General features: G+C 47.4%; 26 non-coding genes and 2 pseudogenes across 26 annotated transcripts; all 28 read left to right on the top strand.

Annotated features, from left to right (window-relative positions):
- Positions 1 to 26: 26 nt before the first annotated feature.
- LOC145026777 (5S ribosomal RNA) lies at positions 27 to 145 on the top strand. Its single transcript, XR_013674730.1, has one exon. It is a non-coding gene; the product is annotated as a 5S ribosomal RNA (ribosomal RNA).
- A 224-nt stretch (positions 146 to 369) lies between these two features.
- LOC145026139 (5S ribosomal RNA) lies at positions 370 to 488 on the top strand. Its single transcript, XR_013674130.1, has one exon. It is a non-coding gene; the product is annotated as a 5S ribosomal RNA (ribosomal RNA).
- Positions 489 to 720: 232 nt separating this feature from the next.
- On the top strand, positions 721 to 839 carry LOC145027234 (5S ribosomal RNA). Its single transcript, XR_013675165.1, has one exon. It is a non-coding gene; the product is annotated as a 5S ribosomal RNA (ribosomal RNA).
- A 91-nt stretch (positions 840 to 930) lies between these two features.
- LOC145027520 (5S ribosomal RNA) lies at positions 931 to 1049 on the top strand. Its single transcript, XR_013675435.1, has one exon. It is a non-coding gene; the product is annotated as a 5S ribosomal RNA (ribosomal RNA).
- A 243-nt stretch (positions 1050 to 1292) lies between these two features.
- On the top strand, positions 1293 to 1411 carry LOC145027628 (5S ribosomal RNA). The gene has a single exon (XR_013675537.1). It is a non-coding gene; the product is annotated as a 5S ribosomal RNA (ribosomal RNA).
- Positions 1412 to 1648: 237 nt separating this feature from the next.
- Positions 1649 to 1769, top strand: LOC145027684 (5S ribosomal RNA; annotated as a pseudogene).
- Positions 1770 to 1976: 207 nt separating this feature from the next.
- On the top strand, positions 1977 to 2091 carry LOC145027767 (5S ribosomal RNA; annotated as a pseudogene).
- Positions 2092 to 2322: 231 nt separating this feature from the next.
- Positions 2323 to 2441, top strand: LOC145027579 (5S ribosomal RNA). The gene has a single exon (XR_013675491.1). It is a non-coding gene; the product is annotated as a 5S ribosomal RNA (ribosomal RNA).
- A 238-nt stretch (positions 2442 to 2679) lies between these two features.
- On the top strand, positions 2680 to 2798 carry LOC145027222 (5S ribosomal RNA). The gene has a single exon (XR_013675154.1). It is a non-coding gene; the product is annotated as a 5S ribosomal RNA (ribosomal RNA).
- Positions 2799 to 3024: 226 nt separating this feature from the next.
- Positions 3025 to 3143, top strand: LOC145026489 (5S ribosomal RNA). The gene has a single exon (XR_013674460.1). It is a non-coding gene; the product is annotated as a 5S ribosomal RNA (ribosomal RNA).
- A 230-nt stretch (positions 3144 to 3373) lies between these two features.
- Positions 3374 to 3492, top strand: LOC145026078 (5S ribosomal RNA). The gene has a single exon (XR_013674071.1). It is a non-coding gene; the product is annotated as a 5S ribosomal RNA (ribosomal RNA).
- A 232-nt stretch (positions 3493 to 3724) lies between these two features.
- On the top strand, positions 3725 to 3843 carry LOC145027210 (5S ribosomal RNA). The gene has a single exon (XR_013675143.1). It is a non-coding gene; the product is annotated as a 5S ribosomal RNA (ribosomal RNA).
- Positions 3844 to 4073: 230 nt separating this feature from the next.
- LOC145025292 (5S ribosomal RNA) lies at positions 4074 to 4192 on the top strand. The gene has a single exon (XR_013673314.1). It is a non-coding gene; the product is annotated as a 5S ribosomal RNA (ribosomal RNA).
- A 224-nt stretch (positions 4193 to 4416) lies between these two features.
- Positions 4417 to 4535, top strand: LOC145027006 (5S ribosomal RNA). The gene has a single exon (XR_013674953.1). It is a non-coding gene; the product is annotated as a 5S ribosomal RNA (ribosomal RNA).
- A 229-nt stretch (positions 4536 to 4764) lies between these two features.
- LOC145026464 (5S ribosomal RNA) lies at positions 4765 to 4883 on the top strand. The gene has a single exon (XR_013674437.1). It is a non-coding gene; the product is annotated as a 5S ribosomal RNA (ribosomal RNA).
- A 225-nt stretch (positions 4884 to 5108) lies between these two features.
- LOC145026488 (5S ribosomal RNA) lies at positions 5109 to 5227 on the top strand. Its single transcript, XR_013674459.1, has one exon. It is a non-coding gene; the product is annotated as a 5S ribosomal RNA (ribosomal RNA).
- Positions 5228 to 5457: 230 nt separating this feature from the next.
- On the top strand, positions 5458 to 5576 carry LOC145026077 (5S ribosomal RNA). Its single transcript, XR_013674070.1, has one exon. It is a non-coding gene; the product is annotated as a 5S ribosomal RNA (ribosomal RNA).
- A 233-nt stretch (positions 5577 to 5809) lies between these two features.
- Positions 5810 to 5928, top strand: LOC145025731 (5S ribosomal RNA). Its single transcript, XR_013673732.1, has one exon. It is a non-coding gene; the product is annotated as a 5S ribosomal RNA (ribosomal RNA).
- Positions 5929 to 6159: 231 nt separating this feature from the next.
- Positions 6160 to 6278, top strand: LOC145025363 (5S ribosomal RNA). The gene has a single exon (XR_013673382.1). It is a non-coding gene; the product is annotated as a 5S ribosomal RNA (ribosomal RNA).
- A 224-nt stretch (positions 6279 to 6502) lies between these two features.
- Positions 6503 to 6621, top strand: LOC145027005 (5S ribosomal RNA). Its single transcript, XR_013674952.1, has one exon. It is a non-coding gene; the product is annotated as a 5S ribosomal RNA (ribosomal RNA).
- Positions 6622 to 6849: 228 nt separating this feature from the next.
- On the top strand, positions 6850 to 6968 carry LOC145026463 (5S ribosomal RNA). The gene has a single exon (XR_013674436.1). It is a non-coding gene; the product is annotated as a 5S ribosomal RNA (ribosomal RNA).
- Positions 6969 to 7194: 226 nt separating this feature from the next.
- On the top strand, positions 7195 to 7313 carry LOC145022923 (5S ribosomal RNA). Its single transcript, XR_013671034.1, has one exon. It is a non-coding gene; the product is annotated as a 5S ribosomal RNA (ribosomal RNA).
- A 230-nt stretch (positions 7314 to 7543) lies between these two features.
- LOC145025400 (5S ribosomal RNA) lies at positions 7544 to 7662 on the top strand. The gene has a single exon (XR_013673417.1). It is a non-coding gene; the product is annotated as a 5S ribosomal RNA (ribosomal RNA).
- A 235-nt stretch (positions 7663 to 7897) lies between these two features.
- On the top strand, positions 7898 to 8016 carry LOC145026487 (5S ribosomal RNA). Its single transcript, XR_013674458.1, has one exon. It is a non-coding gene; the product is annotated as a 5S ribosomal RNA (ribosomal RNA).
- Positions 8017 to 8246: 230 nt separating this feature from the next.
- On the top strand, positions 8247 to 8365 carry LOC145026076 (5S ribosomal RNA). The gene has a single exon (XR_013674069.1). It is a non-coding gene; the product is annotated as a 5S ribosomal RNA (ribosomal RNA).
- A 236-nt stretch (positions 8366 to 8601) lies between these two features.
- On the top strand, positions 8602 to 8720 carry LOC145025355 (5S ribosomal RNA). The gene has a single exon (XR_013673374.1). It is a non-coding gene; the product is annotated as a 5S ribosomal RNA (ribosomal RNA).
- A 230-nt stretch (positions 8721 to 8950) lies between these two features.
- Positions 8951 to 9069, top strand: LOC145025291 (5S ribosomal RNA). Its single transcript, XR_013673313.1, has one exon. It is a non-coding gene; the product is annotated as a 5S ribosomal RNA (ribosomal RNA).
- Positions 9070 to 9292: 223 nt separating this feature from the next.
- On the top strand, positions 9293 to 9411 carry LOC145027004 (5S ribosomal RNA). The gene has a single exon (XR_013674951.1). It is a non-coding gene; the product is annotated as a 5S ribosomal RNA (ribosomal RNA).
- Positions 9412 to 9635: the final 224 nt, after the last annotated feature.

Here is a 9635-nt window from a genome sequence, read left to right as displayed (position 1 = left end):
AAAACAATAAACATGGATAGTATTTCGGGTGCGATCATACCAGCACTAATGCACCGGATTCCATCAGAACTCCGCAGTTAAGCGTGCTTGGGCGAGAGTAGCACTAGGATGGGTGACCACCTGGGAAGTTCTCGTGTTGCACCCCCTCTTTTTTCGTTGTCCGTTTGCGTTTTTTCTAGATTTTACGTGTTTTTTTTCCCTTTCTTTCTTGCTATTTCTATGCTCGGCTGCCCTCCGGTTCATGGTTGATGGTTTTCGTATTTTTGTAACGGAGCCGATCGGTCACGTGGGTCCCACGCCACGCGTACCAAAACAAAGGAGGTTCTGCGTCTTCTAACACATAAAAACAATAAACATGGATAGTATTTCGGGTGCGATCATACCAGCACTAATGCACCGGATCCCATCAGAACTCCGCAGTCAAGCGTGCTTGGGCGAGAGTAGTACTAGGATGGGTGACCCCCTGGGAATTCCTCGTGTTGCACCTCCCCCCCCCCTTTTTTTCGTTGTCCGTTTGCGTTTTTTCTAGATTTTACGTGTTTTTTTTTCCCTTTCTTTCTTGCTATTTCTATGCTCGGCTGCCCTCCGTTTCGTGGTTGATGGTTTTCGTATTTTTGTAACGGAGCCGATCGGTCACGTGGGTCCCACGCCACGCGTACCAAAACAAAGGAGGTTCTGCGTCTTGTAACACATAAAAACAATAAACATGGATAGTATTTCGGGTGCGATCATACCAGCACTAATGCACCGGATCCCATCAGAACTCCGCAGTTAAGCGTGCTTGGGCGAGAGTAGTACTAGGATGGGTGACCCCCTGGGAAGTCCTCGTGTTGCACCCCCCCCCCCCCTTTTTTTCGTTGTCCGCGTACCAAAACAAAGGAGGTTCTGCGTCTTGCAACACATAAAAGCATTAAACATGGATAGTATTTCGGGTGCGATCATACCAACACTAATAGGCCGGATCCCATCAGAACTCCGCAATTAAGCGTGCTTGGTCGAGAGTAGTACTAGGATGGGTGACCCCTTGGGAAGTCCTCGTGATGCACCCTCCTTTTTCGTTGTCCGTTTACGTTTTGTTTTTTTTTTTTTTACATTTTACGTGCAGTTTTTTGGTTTTTTTTCCATTCTTTCCTTCTATTTATATGTTCGGGTGCCCTCCGGTTCGTGGTTGATTGTTTTCGTATTTTAGGAACGGAGCGGATCGGTCATGTGGTTCCCACGCCCCGTGTACCAAAACACAGGAGGTTCTGTGTCTTGCAACGCATAAAAGCAATAAACATGGATAGTATTTCGGATGCAATCATAATGGCACTAATGCACCAAATCGCATCAGAACTCTGTAGTTAAGCGTGCTTGAACGAGAGTAGTACTAGGATGGGTGACCCCCTGGGAAGTCCCTGTGTTGCACCCTCCCTTTTTCGTTGTTCATTTGCGTTTTTTGTTTTTACATTTTACGTGCGGTTTTTTGGTTTTTATACCTTTCTTTCTTGTTATTTCTTTGCTCGGGTGCCCTCCGATTCATGGTTGATGGTTTTCGTATTTTTGGAACGGAGCCGATCGGTCACGCGGGTCCCACGCCCAACGTATCAAAACAAATGAGGTTTTGTATCTTGTAACACATAAAAGCAATAAAAATGGATAGTATTCTAGGTGCGATCATACCAGCACTAATGGACCGGATCCCATCAGAACTACACAGTTAAGCGTGCTTGGGTGAGAGTGTAGTACTAGGATGGGTGACCCCCTGGAAAGTCCTCGTGTTGCACCCCACTTTTTCGTTGTCCGTTTGCATTTTTTTAGATTTTACCTGCTTTTTTTCCGTTTTTTCTTGTCATTTCTATGCTCGGGTGCCCTCTGGTTCATGGTTGATGGTTTATGTAGCCGATCGGTTACGTGGGTCCCACGTCCCACGTACCAAAACAAAGGAGGTTCTACGTCTTGTAACACATAATAGCAATAAACATGGATAATATTTCAGGTGCGTTCATAACAGTAATGCACCGGATCCCATCAGAACTCCGTAGTTAAGCGTGATTGGGCGAGAGTAGTACAAGGATGGGTCACCCCTGGGAAGTCCTCGTGTTGAACCCCCTTTTCCGTTGTCCGTTTGCGTTTTTTTTACATTTTACGTGCGGTTTTTTGGTTTTTATTCCATTCTTTCCTGCTATTTCTATGCTCGGGTTCCCTCCGATTAATGGTTGATGGTTTTCGTATTTTGGGAACGGAGCCGATCGGTCACGTGGGTCTCACGCCCCGCGTACCAAAACAAAGGAGGTTCTGTTTCTTGTAACACATAAAAGCAATAAACATGGATAATTTCTCGGGTGCGATCATACCAGCACTAAAGCACCGGATCATATCAGAACTACGCAGTTAAGCGTGCTTTGGCGAGAGTAGTACTAGGATGGGTGACCCCCTGGGAAATCCTCATGTTGCACCCCCCACCCCCCTTTTCGTTGTTCGTTTTTGTTTTTTTACATTTTATGTGTTGTTTTTTGTATTTTTTTTCCTTTCTTTCTTGCTATTTCTATGCTCGGGTGCCCTTCGGTTCATGGTTCATGTTTTTTGTATTTTTGGAACGCTGCCGATCGGTCACGTGGGTCCCACGCCCAGCGTATCAAAACAAAGGAGGTTCTGCGTCTTGTAACACATAAAAACAATAAACATGTATAGTATTTTGGGTGCGATCATACCAGCACTAATGCACCGGATCCCATCAGAACTCCGCAGTTAAGCGTGCTTGGGCGAGAGTAGTACTAGGATGGGTGACCCCCTGGGAAGTCCTCGTGTTGCACCCCCCCTTTTTTTGTTGTCCGTTTGCGTTTTTTCTACATTTTACGTATTTTTTTTTTCCCTTTCTTTCTTGCTATTTCTATGCTCGGCTGCCCTCCGGTTCGTGGTTGATGGTTTTCGTATTTTTGTAACGGAGTCGATCGGTCACGTGGGTCCCACGCCCCGCGTACCAAAACAAAGGAGGTTCTGCGTCTTGTAACACATAAAACCAATAAACATGTATAGTATTTCGGGTGCGATCATACCAGCACTAATGCACCGGATCCCATCAGAACTCCGCAGTTAAGCGTCCTTGGGCGAGAGTAGTACTAGGATGGGTGACCCCCTGGGAAGTCCTCGTGTTGCACCCACCTCCCCCTTTTTTTCGTTGTCCGTTTGCGTTTTTTCTAGATTTTACGTGTTTTTTTTCCCTTTCTTTCTTGCTATTTCTATGCTCGGCTGCCCTCCGGTTCATGGTTGATGGTTTTCGTATTTTTGTAACGGAGCCGATCGGTCACGTGGGTCCCACGCCACGCGTACCAAAACAAAGGAGGTTCTGCGTCTTCTAACACATAAAAACAATAAACATGGATAGTATTTCGGGTGCGATCATACCAGCACTAATGCACCGGATCCCATCAGAACTCCGCAGTCAAGCGTGCTTGGGCGAGAGTAGTACTAGGATGGGTGACCCCCTGGGAAGTCCTCGTGTTGCACCTCCCCCCCCCCTTTTTTTTCGTTGTCCGTTTGCGTTTTTTCTAGATTTTACGTGTTTTTTTTCCCTTTCTTTCTTGCTATTTCTATGCTCGGCTGCCCTCCGGTTCGTGGTTGATGGTTTTCGTATTTTTGTAACGGAGCCGATCGGTCACGTGGGTCCCACGCCACGCGTACCAAAACAAAGGAGGTTCTGCGTCTTGTAACACATAAAAACAATAAACATGGATAGTATTTCGGGTGCGATCATACCAGCACTAATGCACCGGATCCCATCAGAACTCCGCAGTTAAGCGTGCTTGGGCGAGAGTAGTACTAGGATGGGTGACCCCCTGGGAAGTCCTCGTGTTGCACCCCCCCCCCCTTTTTTTCGTTGTCCGTTTGCGTTTTTTCTATATTTTACGTGTTTTTTTTTCCCTTTCTTTCTTGCTATTTCTATGCTCGGCTGCCCTCCGGTTCGTGTTTCATTGTTTTCGTATTTTTGTAACGGAGCCGATCGGTCACGTGGGTCCCACGCCACGCGTACCAAAACAAAGGAGGTTCTGCGTCTTGTAACACATAAAAACAATAAACATGGATAGTATTTCGGGTGCGATCATACCAGCACTAATGCACCGGATCCCATCAGAACTCCGTAGTTAAACGTGCTTGGGCGAGAGTAGTACTAGGATGGGTGACCACCTGGGAAGTCCTCGTGTTGCACCCCCCTTTTTTCGTTGTCCGTTTGCGTTTTTTCTAGATTTTACGTGTTTTTTTTTCCCTTTCTTTCTTGCTATTTCTATGCTCGGCTGCCCTCCGGTTCGTGGTTGATGGTTTTCGTATTTTTGTAACGGAGACGATCGGTCACGTGGGTCCCACGCCCCTCGTACCAAAACAAAGGAGGTTTTGCGTCTTGTAACACATAAAAACAATAAACATGGATAGTATTTCGGGTGCGATCATACCAACACTAATGCACCGGATCCTATCAGAACTCCGCAGTTAAGCGTGCTTGGGCGAGAGTAGTACTAGGATGGGTGACCCCTTGGGAAATCCTCGTGTTGCACCCCCCCCCCCCTTTTTTCGTTGTCCGTTTGCGTTTTTTCTAGATTTTACGTGTTTTTTTTCCCTTTCTTTCTTGCTATTTCTATGCTCGGCTGCCCTCCGGTTCGTGGTTGATGGTTTTCATATTTTTGTAACGGAGCCGATCGGTCACGTGCGTCCCACGCCCCGCGTACCAAAACAAAGGAGGTTCTGCGTCTTGTAACACATAAAAACAATAAACGTGGATAGTATTTCGGGTGCGATCATACCAGGACTAATGCACCGGATCCCATCAGAACTCCGCAGTTAAGCGTGCTTGGGCGAGAGTAGTACTAGGATGGGTGACCCCTTGGGAGGTCCTCGTGTTGCACCCCCCCCTTTTTTCGTTGTCCGTTTGCGTTTTTTCTAGATTTTGCGTGTTTTTTTTTCCTTTCTTTCTTGCTATTTCTATGCTCGGCTGCCCTCCGGTTCGTGGTTGATGGTTTTCGTATTTTTGTAACGGAGTCGATCGGTCACGTGGGTCCCACGCCCCGCGTACCAAAACAAAGGAGGTTCTGCGTCTTGTAACACATAAAAACAATAAACATGTATAGTATTTCGGGTGCGATCATACCAGCACTAATGCACCGGATCCCATCAGAACTCCGCAGTTAAGCGTCCTTGGGCGAGAGTAGTACTAGGATGGGTGACCCCCTGGGAAGTCCTCGTGTTGCACCCACCTCCCCCTTTTTTTCGTTGTCCGTTTGCGTTTTTTCTAGATTTTACGTGTTTTTTTTCCCTTTCTTTCTTGCTATTTCTATGCTCGGCTGCCCTCCGGTTCATGGTTGATGGTTTTCGTATTTTTGTAACGGAGCCGATCGGTCACGTGGGTCCCACGCCACGCGTACCAAAACAAAGGAGGTTCTGCGTCTTCTAACACATAAAAACAATAAACATGGATAGTATTTCGGGTGCGATCATACCAGCACTAATGCACCGGATCCCATCAGAACTCCGCAGTCAAGCGTGCTTGGGCGAGAGTAGTACTAGGATGGGTGACCCCCTGGGAAGTCCTCGTGTTGCACCTCCCCCCCCCCCTTTTTTTTCGTTGTCCGTTTGCGTTTTTTCTAGATTTTACGTGTTTTTTTTCCCTTTCTTTCTTGCTATTTCTATGCTCGGCTGCCCTCCGGTTCGTGGTTGATGGTTTTCGTATTTTTGTAACGGAGCCGATCGGTCACGTGGGTCCCACGCCACGCGTACCAAAACAAAGGAGGTTCTGCGTCTTGTAACACATAAAAACAATAAACATGGATAGTATTTCGGGTGCGATCATACCAGCACTAATGCACCGGATCCCATCAGAACTCCGCAGTTAAGCGTGCTTGGGCGAGAGTAGTACTAGGATGGGTGACCCCCTCGGAAGTCCTCGTGTTGCACCCCCCCCCCCTTTTTTTCGTTGTCCGTTTGCGTTTTTTCTATATTTTACGTGTTTTTTTTTTCCCTTTCTTTCTTGCTATTTCTATGCTCGGCTGCCCTCCGGTTCGTGTTTCATTGTTTTCGTATTTTTGTAACGGAGCCGATCGGTCACGTGGGTCCCACGCCACGCGTACCAAAACAAAGGAGGTTCTGCGTCTTGTAACACATAAAAACAATAAACATGGATAGTATTTCGGGTGCGATCATACCAGCACTAATGCACCGGATCCCATCAGAACTCCGTAGTTAAACGTGCTTGGGCGAGAGTAGTACTAGGATGGGTGACCCCCTGGGAAGTCCTCGTGTTGCACCCCCCTTTTTTCGTTGTCCGTTTGCGTTTTTTCTAGATTTTACGTGTTTTTTTTTCCCTTTCTTTCTTGCTATTTCTATGCTCGGCTGCCCTCCGGTTCGTGGTTGATGGTTTTCGTATTTTTGTAACGGAGACGATCGGTCACGTGGGTCCCACGCCCCTCGTACCAAAACAAAGGAGGTTCTGCGTCTTGTAACACATAAAAACAATAAACATGGATAGTATTTCGGGTGCGATCATACCAACACTAATGCACCGGATCCTATCAGAACTCCGCAGTTAAGCGTGCTTGGGCGAGAGTAGTACTAGGATGGGTGACCCCTTGGGAAATCCTCGTGTTGCACCCCCCCCCCCTTTTTTCGTTGTCCGTTTGCGTTTTTTCTAGATTTTACGTGTTTTTTTTCCCTTTCTTTCTTGCTATTTCTATGCTCGGCTGCCCTCCGGTTCGTGGTTGATGGTTTTCATATTTTTGTAACGGAGCCGATCGGTCACGTGCGTCCCACGCCCCGCGTACCAAAACAAAGGAGCTTCTGCGTCTTGTAACACATAAAAACAATAAACGTGGATAGTATTTCGGGTGCGATCATACCAGGACTAATGCACCGGATCCCATCAGAACTCCGCAGTTAAGCGTGCTTGGGCGAGAGTAGTACTAGGATGGGTGACCCCTTGGGAGGTCCTCGTGTTGCACCCCCCCCCTTTTTTCGTTGTCCGTTTGCGTTTTTTCTAGATTTTGCGTGTTTTTTTTTCCTTTCTTTCTTGCTATTTCTATGCTCGGCTGCCCTCCGGTTCGTGGTTGATGGATTTCGTATTTTTGTAACGGAGTCGATCGGTCACGTGGGTCCCACGCCCCGCGTACCAAAACAAAGGAGGTTCTGCGTCTTGTAACACATAAAAACAATAAACATGTATAGTATTTCGGGTGCGATCATACCAGCACTAATGCACCGGATCCCATCAGAACTCCGCAGTTAAGCGTGCTTGGGCGAGAGTAGTACTAGGATGGGTGACCCCCTGGGAAGTCCTCGTGTTGCACCCACCTCCCCCTTTTTTTCGTTGTCCGTTTGCGTTTTTTCTAGATTTTACGTGTTTTTTTTCCCTTTCTTTCTTGCTATTTCTATGCACGGCTGCCCTCCGGTTCATGGTTGATGGTTTTCGTATTTTTGTAACGGAGCCGATCGGTCACGTGGGTCCCACGCCACGCGTACCAAAACAAAGGAGGTTCTGCGTCTTGTAACACATAAAAACAATAAACATGGATAGTATTTCGGGTGCGATCATACCAGCACTAATGCACCGGATCCCATCAGAACTCCGCAGTTAAGCGTGCTTGGGCGAGAGTAGTACTAGGATGGGTGACCCCCTGGGAAGTCCTCGTGTTGCACCTCCCCCCCCCCCCTTTTTTTTCGTTGTCCGTTTGCGTTTTTTCTACATTTTACGTATTTTTTTTTCCCTTTCTTTCTTGCTATTTCTATGCTCGGCTGCCCTCCGGTTCGTGGTTGATGGTTTTCGTATTTTTGTAACGGAGTCGATCGGTCACGTGGGTCCCACGCCCCGCGTACCAAAACAAAGGAGGTTCTGCGTCTTGTAACACATAAAACCAATAAACATGTATAGTATTTCGGGTGCGATCATACCAGCACTAATGCACCGGATCCCATCAGAACTCCGCAGTTAAGCGTCCTTGGGCGAGAGTAGTACTAGGATGGGTGACCCCCTGGGAAGTCCTCGTGTTGCACCCACCTCCCCCTTTTTTTCGTTGTCCGTTTGCGTTTTTTCTAGATTTTACGTGTTTTTTTTCCCTTTCTTTCTTGCTATTTCTATGCTCGGCTGCCCTCCGGTTCATGGTTGATGGTTTTCGTATTTTTGTAACGGAGCCGATCGGTCACGTGGGTCCCACGCCACGCGTACCAAAACAAAGGAGGTTCTGCGTCTTCTAACACATAAAAACAATAAACATGGATAGTATTTCGGGTGCGATCATACCAGCACTAATGCACCGGATCCCATCAGAACTCCGCAGTCAAGCGTGCTTGGGCGAGAGTAGTACTAGGATGGGTGACCCCCTGGGAAGTCCTCGTGTTGCACCTCCCCCCCCCCCCCCTTTTTTTTCGTTGTCCGTTTGCGTTTTTTCTAGATTTTACGTGTTTTTTTTCCCTTTCTTTCTTGCTATTTCTATGCTCGGCTGCCCTCCGGTTCGTGGTTGATGGTTTTCGTATTTTTGTAACGGAGCCGATCGGTCACGTGGGTCCCACGCCACGCGTACCAAAACAAAGGAGGTTCTGCGTCTTGTAACACATAAAAACAATAAACATGGATAGTATTTCGGGTGCGATCATACCAGCACTAATGCACCGGATCTCATCAGAACTCCGCAGTTAAGCGTGCTTGGGCGAGAGTAGTACTAGGATGGGTGACCCCCTGGGAAGTCCTCGTGTTGCACCCCCCCCCCCTTTTTTTCGTTGTCCGTTTGCGTTTTTTCTATATTTTACGTGTTTTTTTTTCCCTTTCTTTCTTGCTATTTCTATGCTCGGCTGCCCTCCGGTTCGTGTTTCATTGTTTTCGTATTTTTGTAACGGAGCCGATCGGTCACGTGGGTCCCACGCCACGCGTACCAAAACAAAGGAGGTTCTGCGTCTTGTAACACATAAAAACAATAAACATGGATAGTATTTCGGGTGCGATCATACCAGCACTAATGCACCGGATCCCATCAGAACTCCGTAGTTAAACGTGCTTGGGCGAGAGTAGTACTAGGATGGGTGACCACCTGGGAAGTCCTCGTGTTGCACCCCCCTTTTTTCGTTGTCCGTTTGCGTTTTTTCTAGATTTTACGTGTTTTTTTTCCCTTTCTTTCTTGCTATTTCTATGCTCGGCTGCCCTCCGGTTCGTGGTTGATGGTTTTCGTATTTTTGTAACGGAGACGATCGGTCACGTGGGTCCCACGCCCCTCGTACCAAAACAAAGGAGGTTTTGCGTCTTGTAACACATAAAAACAATAAACATGGATAGTATTTCGGGTGCGATCATACCAACACTAATGCACCGGATCCTATCAGAACTCCGCAGTTAAGCGTGCTTGGGCGAGAGTAGTACTAGGATGGGTGACCCCTTGGGAAATCCTCGTGTTGCACCCCCCCCCTTTTTTCGTTGTCCGTTTGCGTTTTTTCTAGATTTTACGTGTTTTTTTTCCCTTTCTTTCTTGCTATTTCTATGCTCGGCTGCCCTCCGGTTCGTGGTTGATGGTTTTCATATTTTTGTAACGGAGCCGATCGGTCACGTGCGTCCCACGCCCCGCGTACCAAAACAAAGGAGGTTCTGCGTCTTGTAACACATAAAAACAATAAACGTGGATAGTATT

Source organism: Lactuca saligna, chromosome 1, assembly GCF_052625555.1.
Source record: "Lactuca saligna cultivar CGN05327 chromosome 1, ASM5262555v1, whole genome shotgun sequence".
Lineage (NCBI taxonomy): Eukaryota > Viridiplantae > Streptophyta > Magnoliopsida > Asterales > Asteraceae > Lactuca > Lactuca saligna.
The sequence above is the reverse complement of the archived record's forward strand: the minus strand, read 5'-3'. Positions and strand labels throughout refer to the sequence as shown.